Here is a 9,958-nt window from a genome sequence, read left to right as displayed (position 1 = left end):
AAGTTGGACAATTGTTTTGTGTTGATTTAAGTAATGCAGGAAAAAATTTAATGTCTGGAAAAACTAGTACCTCCTCATGTACATATTTACTAAGAATTCATAATTATTAAATCTAAATAAAATCACATTCTCGATCCGCTGTTTTTCTATTGTCGCTAGACGTGTAACGACAATAAAAAACGAGGAGCGGATCGAGGATCTGGTTTTAATCAGATTGCATAATTATTGGGAATCTGAGCATTTGTACGGGAAAGGTAACTGAGCTAGGAAGTCATACTACATTTGTTTTTTGTACAAGAAAAGCAAGTTTAAGTTAAAAAAAAAACATGTCAAATGCTATAATGTAGTCTACTGTACATCATTCCTTACGAAAGGGTAGGTATTGAAATTTAAAAACCAAACACATTAATGCCCTCTTTTAAACTTTATCTACAGCTAAATAAAATAAACAGCCAAAAGTATCCTAGCGCTGTTTCTGGGTCCCTCTATGACAGTCAACTTAAGGTTGTATGGGACATCTGTCTATATTAATGTGGATTGAAGTACATTGAAATCAAAATACTTTCACCGATTAAAATTTGCAAATTTTACTATGTTAAGTAAAAAAATACGTTTAAAGTTTGGAAAGGTAAAAATATCAAAATTCCTAGAGAGATTCGAACTCATGACATGCAGATTTGTAGTGAATCCTCTGATCCACTGCGCTACGGTGTTTGGTGTCAAAACTGTGAAAGAAACTATTCATAAAATTTTATTTTATTTTATTGTTTATTTCGATTAATAAAACGTCACAACATGGAAGTGTCCCATTATATAAATAGTGCCTGTTTGGAAGGGTAACAGTTGAAATTGACACCCCGAGAAAACCATCGTTAACCGACGCGAAGCGGAGGTTGACAATGGCTTTTGAGGGATGTCAAATTCAACTGTTACCCTTCCAAACAGGCACTATGTATTTATTAAACCGAATGTCTCACTTTAAGAGAAAAATTTATTGATTTTATATAGTAATAACGTGAATTCTACGACGAACCGTACGCGCATAATTTACGCGCATGTAACAATTAGTTGTGTTACCCGTTACCAAGTGTGTTTCTAACGCTGTGGGTAATAGAACGGATCGCGGGCATGTTAAGGCTTCCCGATGGATTTTACAGCGATATACATGTAGAAAGTCACTTGTCTGTACTTCATACGGTATGACGTCATAATTAATTTTGACGTCACGATCTGCATTCCTGTCGATAGTTCTCAGGGAATGTATCTTAACGTTAAAAGTGAATTATATCAAACCAGTATAATACCGCATGTTTCCTTAACATAGATGCTGCCGTTAATGCTAGACGTAAAGAATTTATTCATATTAAAAACCAGTATAAAATAATCGACAGTTTTATTACTTCGTTTTAAGTAAACTATTTATAAACTAGTGGTTTGGAGACTCTCCCTGCTACGTGTAAACAACTGAATGAAGACATTTTAATGCATGTAAAACCAGCTTGGCGCAGGTGGAAGATCAACACAATTTTAGATACCGGTATTTTATGTAAAATTGGTAGAGAATATAAGTACCAAGGTGAATCGTGCTTGGGAAACCTACGGATTTACCCCAGTTATTTGTAAATCGCTTTTGATTAGTAAAATTGTGCATTATTTTGATGATTTTGTGGAATGTTTCAACAATATTTTCCATAAACGAAATATCTATTTCTTTCCCAAGCAAGAATTTTAAAGTATATGACTTAACAAAGGATTTTTCTTAAAAATATGTATGATTTGATGTCATTAATCACCTGCGCCGATGCGATTTAAATAGATCATTTGCAATATTAAGATTCGCCCGCCACGTGATTACAAAGTACATATGACGTCACAAAAATGCATCAAATATTATGTTTAACGTCGGTGTCAATAAATGTATTTTAGCATCGGGACGCCTTAACATTGCTGCGATTATCAACTGCGTCTAAACCAATCAGATTTCAGTATTTCACATAAAGTATATTAAAACAACTTAATCAATTGTTGTGCCACTGACCTTTTATATAGAAGCTTGCATTAAAACCCACCTTCTAAAATAAAAAAAACAACAGATTTTTTTGGTTCACTTTTGCCGTCCACGCTTTCTAGTAGCCATACCTGTTTACTTTTTAAATTCATCTCGCGAGGTCATGAAGAATTTAACAAAGAACGCTTATTAACAGGCAATAAAAGGAATACATAATTTTTAATTATTCTTTCATTAGTTTTTAACTAAATATGATGTTGTTGTCTTTTTATTTTTCAAATACTTCCTATCCCAATTAAAATGTATCATTTGAGGCGATAAAACAATGTCATTTTGGCTGATTTTAACTAAACAAAGACAGCACATGACATGACATGAAATCATAAAAGCATTTGGTCGCCATATTAGTTTCGATCGCTCCTCTACTCCCACTGGGGTATATATACCGGTTTAAAAAGTTAAGTTACAGTCGATTGCTTTTCGATCGAGGCATCAGGTTGCACGGACTTCTAAATGCATGAACTACACATTGTAGTAAAATGATGGTAGTAAAGAATAAAGGAAACTATAATCAATAAAACACAAAATGTATTTGTTCTTTGAAAGAATTTCCAAGGTATCCATATTATTTTGCACAGATAGTGCTGCCTTACTTCGCATGCCCATCCGAGCAGAAGACCTTACTATTATTCTGAAAAAATTTCAAATGTCTTATTATTTTTATTTCTTCTAGACGCCAACTTTGATCCTTAATATCTCGCTCGTTTGTTCACCGATTGTTTTGAAATTTTGAGGTCTGATAACATGCCGTGAATAATGATTAATCAAAATATCGGATAATAAAATGTATGATTCCTCAGTCCGAGGTTGCTTCTGTGTATCATTTATTATCCAACAATAAACATTTGCATACATCACTCCCGATTCGATCACACACCCTTTAATATTTGAAAGACTTTGATTTATTAAAAATGTTACTATGAAGAAATTAACTAAATTTATTCATTACTGTAATGTTCCTTTAGAAAGCGAGACCGAACAGTTTATTCATAATATGTTTATTCATAATTTCTGGCCCGGCGCAGACAGGTTCATCACTGGACTTAATTACCCACTTCTCTACGAATATAAACAATTATTCGTTATCTGTCTAGCCAATGCACTTAACCTGTCTCTGTAGTATTTCGTTATGATAAATTCCCCCACTAACAAAAAAAAGTTCACCGTTCTTGAGATATCTGAGAAGGAACATTTTAGGGGCTTACCCCTTATCTTCTTATCGGGTCCGCTTAACGAAATTTTGTTGATTTGTTATTGTCCAGTATATCATTGTGAGCATCTTTTCTTCCATATTGCTTATCAAAATATTTTCCCTTTACGAGATATAGGTAATCAGGTTTTGAACTTACCCCCCAACACCCGTAATTACTTTCTATTTAAGAAAATTATTATTCTGTATTGGTAGATAACAGTAAGATAAACATTTTTGCTTCTATGATCTATTGCAAAATATCCACCATTAAAGAGCTATAAATAAAATACTTTAGTTTCCTCTAGTTTCAACAAGTGTTTACCGTCCTTGAGATATCTGAGAAAGAACATATTAGGGACCGACCCCTTATCTCCTTATCAGGTCCGTTTAACGAAATTTTGATGATTGAATATTGTACAGTATATCATTATGAGCATGTTTTCTTCTATATTGCTTATCAAAATATTTTCCTTTACGAGATATAGGTATTGAACTTCTGACCCCTAATTACCCCTAATTACGTAATATATGAAAAAATAATTATACTGTATGGGTAGATAACACTAAGATAAACATTTTTGCTTCTATAATCTATCGCGAAATATTCTTCAGTAAAGAGTTATAAATAAAAAACTTTGGACCCCTCTAGATCCCTAATTTATAGGGTCAGCCCCTTTTCCTTGATATCAAACGAAGGGTCTTTTAAATTTTGACTTTTTTTTACATTACATGTGTTAACAAAATTGTTTAAGAAAAGAGATAAACAAAGAAAAGAAAAATTTTAGTCTCAATTTTCGGGACAAGGCGAGCTCTAACGCGTTTTGAGCATGACAAATATGAATACCAAATGGCACATATACAATCTCTTGTCTACAATCCCTGAAAGTTTGAACTCAATATCTTTTACCGTTTAGGAGGAGATCCCTGGACAAGCCGACCCTCTTAAAATCGCTAAAACGTCATTATCTCAATCACGAAAATGACGTCATCAAAATAAAATTGTATATTAAGTTCAGATCAATATCTTTAGATCTGAAAGTTTCTTTAAAATCTGCAGAGGCGTTTTTGAGAAATCGCGGGCACAAAATTTGTAAAAAAAAAAAATTTTAAAAAAAAGCAACGAGGAGGTCTTCCGTCCAATTTTAGAAGTTAGGATACATCTAAAACCCTTATTTTGCTATTAAACAGTTTAACATTATTTGGAAATAGAAGAAAAAATCATTTGATTTTTAAAAGACTCTTTTCTTCTATATCTTTTTTTAAACAAATACATGTAAATCATAAATGTATTGGACTTCTCGCCCTTGTTTTGTTTCTGATGCATTTATTAGAGCTTCGATTGGAACATTTAGATCCCTCTTGTCCCATTTTTTTTAGGGGCTAGCCCCTTTTTTGATATCAGTTGCAAATGAAAGGTGTCTTAAAATTAAACATATTTTGTTCAACAAGTGTTTAGAAATTCGTAACCATTCTTGAGATATTTGGAAAAGATTGTTTTAAGGGTCGACCTTTATCTCCTGATAGGGGCCATTAAACAAAACTTTAATGGTTTACATATTATTACTAACGTTATTCTGAGCATCTTCTCTTCTATAATGCTTTCAGAGTAATTCTCTTTTTTAAGATATAAATGATCGAAATATTTGACTACTAGCCCATTAAAACCCTTAATTATGTAACATATCAGAAAACCTTTGGGAATTCTTGGTTGTTCTTACAATTGTTGAAATGAGCAGATCTTCTTTTAATTCGGCATAAGTCCTGCCATCAATGCGAATAATTCAGATCAAATATAAACGAACATTGTTTTTCCTGAGCCAATCTCGACCGAGAATCAGGTTTCGGTTTATGGTCTAAAGTTAACCCTGATATCTTATATGAAATATTTACATATCCTATTGCGATTAAGGAATTACATTGTAGCATTTGCTGCTTGAAGAGAAAATATCATTTTTACACAAGTTTGGGCGGAGAAACAAATTATAATACATTCTTTTACTGATTAAAGATACGGCCGCGCCAGTATCTACCAAAGCTCTAAATTTATTTTTACCTATTTTTAATAAACAGCTACTGAGGTTGTAAGTAGAATTAATTTCAAATGTAGGTCTTTTGTGATAGTTCTTCATTTGGGCTTCAACGAACGAAGAACATCCTACTTTTACTGATTTTGTTTGTCAAAAATGGCGCGACGGCTACAGTTTTTGTGTGATCTCCTATCAACTTGGTCTTTAAAGTCAAGTGATTCTTGACAATCGCTGACCTACCTCGATTTTGTTGTGTCCTCTGATACCTGTGTGAGCTCCAGCAATCTGCGCGCACATGCCATAAACTGCCACAATTCCAGCACTCAATCGGTGGGGACTTTGTTCAACATTATGTACAGCCCGGTTTTGATTGGGTCGTTTATTCGATTGGGGGCTGGATCTTACCTGAAGTTTATTTTGCCTATGGCCCATTTTCTTACACTTGAATAACCCACTGTTTCTGGAATTATCAATGGCCCTAGCTTCTTCCTGTCTAGTTTACCAATCGTTCGCTTAAGAGAGGCACATAGTGTCAAACCTTGAAAAAGTCTGTCTGTTGTCGTCATTCTGTACAGTATTTGTCATATTTGATCCTCTTATGGCTATTCTTTGTCTTAAATTGTGTTTGTGCATAGCTACTTGAATCGTTGACTCCAGTTGCAAGTCTCTAGGGTTCTCTCGAAGTATTTTCATTCTGAGATAGTCAAAGGTCAAACCATCGCAAAAGATATCTACTAATTGTTGTTGGACCAAATGGTCTGTTAATCTATCTTTAATTATTATACTCGTCTTCAACGATTTGTAACAACCTTTTCGCGAATAACTAAATACTTTCATTTGTATTTTATTGCATTACTGCTAAAGCGTGTTGGGGTCCGTGATTTCTGATTTTTAAGGATTCGTTTAGATCGTTCCACAACGGAATTTATTCTGACGCGTCTGTCTCGTCTAATTATTTTTTGATAAAATAATGATTAATTTTCAAATTTCAAATAGCCTGATAGTATACCCAATAAAACTATTATAATTTATTATCTTTGAACACACACACACACACACACACACACACACACACACATATATATATATATATGAGAGTTTTTTTCCTTCAAAACTCGGAAAACAGCGATGAACAATCGGTGAGAAACAAAAGTAATTTTAAACTCAACTCAAACAGAGACAAACAATTAGAAGATTATATTTATTGCTAAAAACCGCAGCTCAAATAAACCAGACCGATATCTGTGTACGAGATAACATTACAATATTAGAAAGAAAAGCATTAGAAAATATTAGAAGTGATGATACCATTATCCAGTGATTTTGTCCAAAAAATGAAACAATCGTCTTGGTAGCGTTTCCAGTTGTTTTTTATGTTTAGGGTACATTCTTCTCCAAAAAATGTTATGCACTCTGAAGTAAGTTTTTCTTCGAGGTAACCAAGAACCAATTTCTTTGTAGTGGTCTCTATCAATGATGACGATTGCTCCGCCTTTGTCAGCTTCCTTTATACTAATGGTACCTATACGATTGTTTCATTTTTTGGACAAAATCACTGGATGACTTAAAAAATGTCCACAAAATTCTAAATTTTCTACATGACAGCCTACAATTTACAATAGAAATTAGTGGAAAAGAATTACCATTTTTGGACATTTTAGTGATAAAAGAGGGAATGAAAATTACTACGGATCTTTACTACAAGAAGACAGACCCTCACCAATATTTGATTTTTGATTCATGTCGTCCTTCTCATACAAAACGAAACATCGCTTTTAATATGGCCTGGCGAATCTGTACCATCGTTGTAGATGAAGAACGGTGGAAAACAAGATTGTCCGAACTTAAAATATTTCTTACTATACAAAAATACCCTATACAGCTCATTGAATCAGCAATACGTAAGGCGACAGAAACACCAATTGCAGAACTTAGATCAATTAAACAACATGAGGAAAGCAACAATAACAAAATTCCTTTTGTTCTCTTGTTGAGAAATCACAACATGTTTAAATCAGCCAAACAGTTTTTCCCTATTCTACAACAATCGAAAAACTTACAAGAACTGATCCAGCCTAATGATATACTTTACAGCAGACGTCAACCTCCAGATCTGAGGAATATTCTTACCAAGCCAAATTCACTTCAAACCCTGTAAATTCAACTGTATCTATATGCGAGGATCCACGATGCAGGACATGTCCTTTTCTTCAAACCGGCCCATCTATAATGTTCAAGAACAGTATGCATTTTAACGTTAATTCAACAATGAATTGCAAATCCAAGAACCTGATTTACTGTATGACGTGTCCTACTTGTGGTGACAACTATATAGGACAAACTGGAACAAAACTCGCAGATAGAATGCGCGTCCACAAGCAACAGATTAGAAACCTATCTGTGAGAAACACAACATGCAGCAGCCATTTCGATATATGCGAAAAGAGAATGTTTATATTTTCCCTATTTTATAAAGTGAAAGAAAACAATAAACAATTACGTAAAGCTAAAGAATACCATTTTGTTGAACTGTTTAAACCTAAGTTAAATTCTTAATATTATGAATTTTTAACAGCTGCATATAATATCTCTTCAACTGTACATACATGTATATAATTATGTACAAGAGACACTGGACTTTTAACATACTAATTGTGTTGACTCTTTTTATGCACTGTATAATGTTTTGACGTCACTATGTTTTGACGTCACAATCACGTCTTCAACACTTTGTTTGTATAACGTTGCCTAACTAACGTCACGAGATTGACGTCATAATGTTCTTGTTTACTTTGTTTAATCTACTGAAGAGCCCGGTAGGGCGAAAGCGCTATAGATGAAAGTTGTTTGAGCACTGGACTTATTCTTTGTGTTTGTATATATGAACCCGGGCTATTGGGGGGGGGGGGGGGCAAGCCTCGCGAATATATACACCATTTCAACTCGTTGGATAAAGCAAATATAAAATCACACAATATAGATATCCTCTATATATCACACCCCTCTCCGACAATCTTCGGATGTTTTATCACACCCCTTTCCGTTAATCACCGGCTATTATGACGTAGAGTTCGGTATGCGTCGTTCAACTCCGATCTCCGAGTATGACGTAAAAAGTTACATCGACGTCAACCTAGTATACAAACAGCTGGCGGAAAAATTTCATGGAAGATTATCAGAGATGGAATATATAGACATATAGCGATTTCTTAACAATAATCATTCATCACATGATGTTTTTTTATTGTTTCTTTAATATTTTCTTTAAGTATATGATATAAAAATCATAACATGGCAATTTTTATATCGCATCCTGACGGCTCTCGGGCTGATATACCGCGACATCGGGCTAATATAGGATGCGATATAAGAATTGCCTTGTAATAATAATAATAATTATATATATATATATATATATATATATATATATATATATATATATATATATATATATATATATATATATATATATATATATATATAAACACAATAAAATCTACAGTGGTCGGCGAGTTATAGATAAACGGTAAAAAAGAAAACACGAAAAGCTTAACAAGGCCCAGTACAGAACGGGTACGCACGCTTTCGCGCAGCGTTTCATTCGTATTGTGACGTCATCATTTCGCTTTGTTGACGCCATGGCGTGATACATGTAGTTTCAACTGCAGATATTCAGCAACATTTGTTGAAAATAGCTCGTTTGATACGTAAAATTGATATTATAATGTGGAATAAACATTAAAGTCTCGAAGTATAAGCTATATTTGGGCTCGGGTCGAAAACGTGAAGAGGGTTCAGCAAGCCTAGCCCTCTGTCACGTTTTCTTAACCCGCCTAAATATAGCTTAATTCATATATTTCAAGACATTAACCATGTATTTTATATGAATGACCCTTAATATGTGATGTTATATATTTATTTATTACTTTAATTTGTCTGAATGTTTTAATAATACTATAAAGATCACCATTTCCTTCTTTGTCAAATTAAAAATAGCCATTATCTGACAAACTGGGAAATTGGGCATACAAAAAACAATTTTGATAAGACCCCTGGAACAAAACAGGAAGTAAAAGGTGTTTTTTTATTTGACCATTTGATGCCTTTTAGTAATAACTTTAATATGTTATTAAAAAGAAAAAGAAAACCCTAGGGCAGAAGTTTTAAAAAAAATGTTTAAAATTGATACATTTCAAGCAAAATCCCATAGGGTCCTATGTTAAAAATTAACAATCTTCGAGATGACCCCTTAAACAAACGATGTGGTAAATGTCTTATTTTTTTATCTTAAAATAATAATTATATCAGTAGAATTTCATGTAAAAAATTTCATTCCAAAATCTAGGGCAGGACAAATTAGACCTGGCCTCGTTAAGCGCTTTCATTTTAAAATCTTCAGAAGCTATATAATGGTAGCTTAGTAACGTGACGTCAAAATCTTTGATCGGCAATGTCTATTAAGACGTCATAGTTAGATTTAGCGAGAAAAAAAAATAATATGCAACATAGTAGATAATATACTTAAGGTAATGGTCCATACCCCACTAGATAAATAAAATGCGTACATAATTTTTTCATATTTTTCAAACGTGTATCTGAGGATATGTTCTTATCAAATTTTACCCTGTTGGCTGGTCCATCGGTATTATAAAAGCCAGGGCCGTTGCTAAA

The sequence above is a fragment of the Magallana gigas genome, chromosome 7 (genome assembly GCF_963853765.1).
Source record: "Magallana gigas chromosome 7, xbMagGiga1.1, whole genome shotgun sequence".
Lineage (NCBI taxonomy): Eukaryota > Metazoa > Mollusca > Bivalvia > Ostreida > Ostreidae > Magallana > Magallana gigas.
The sequence above is the reverse complement of the archived record's forward strand: the minus strand, read 5'-3'. Positions refer to the sequence as shown.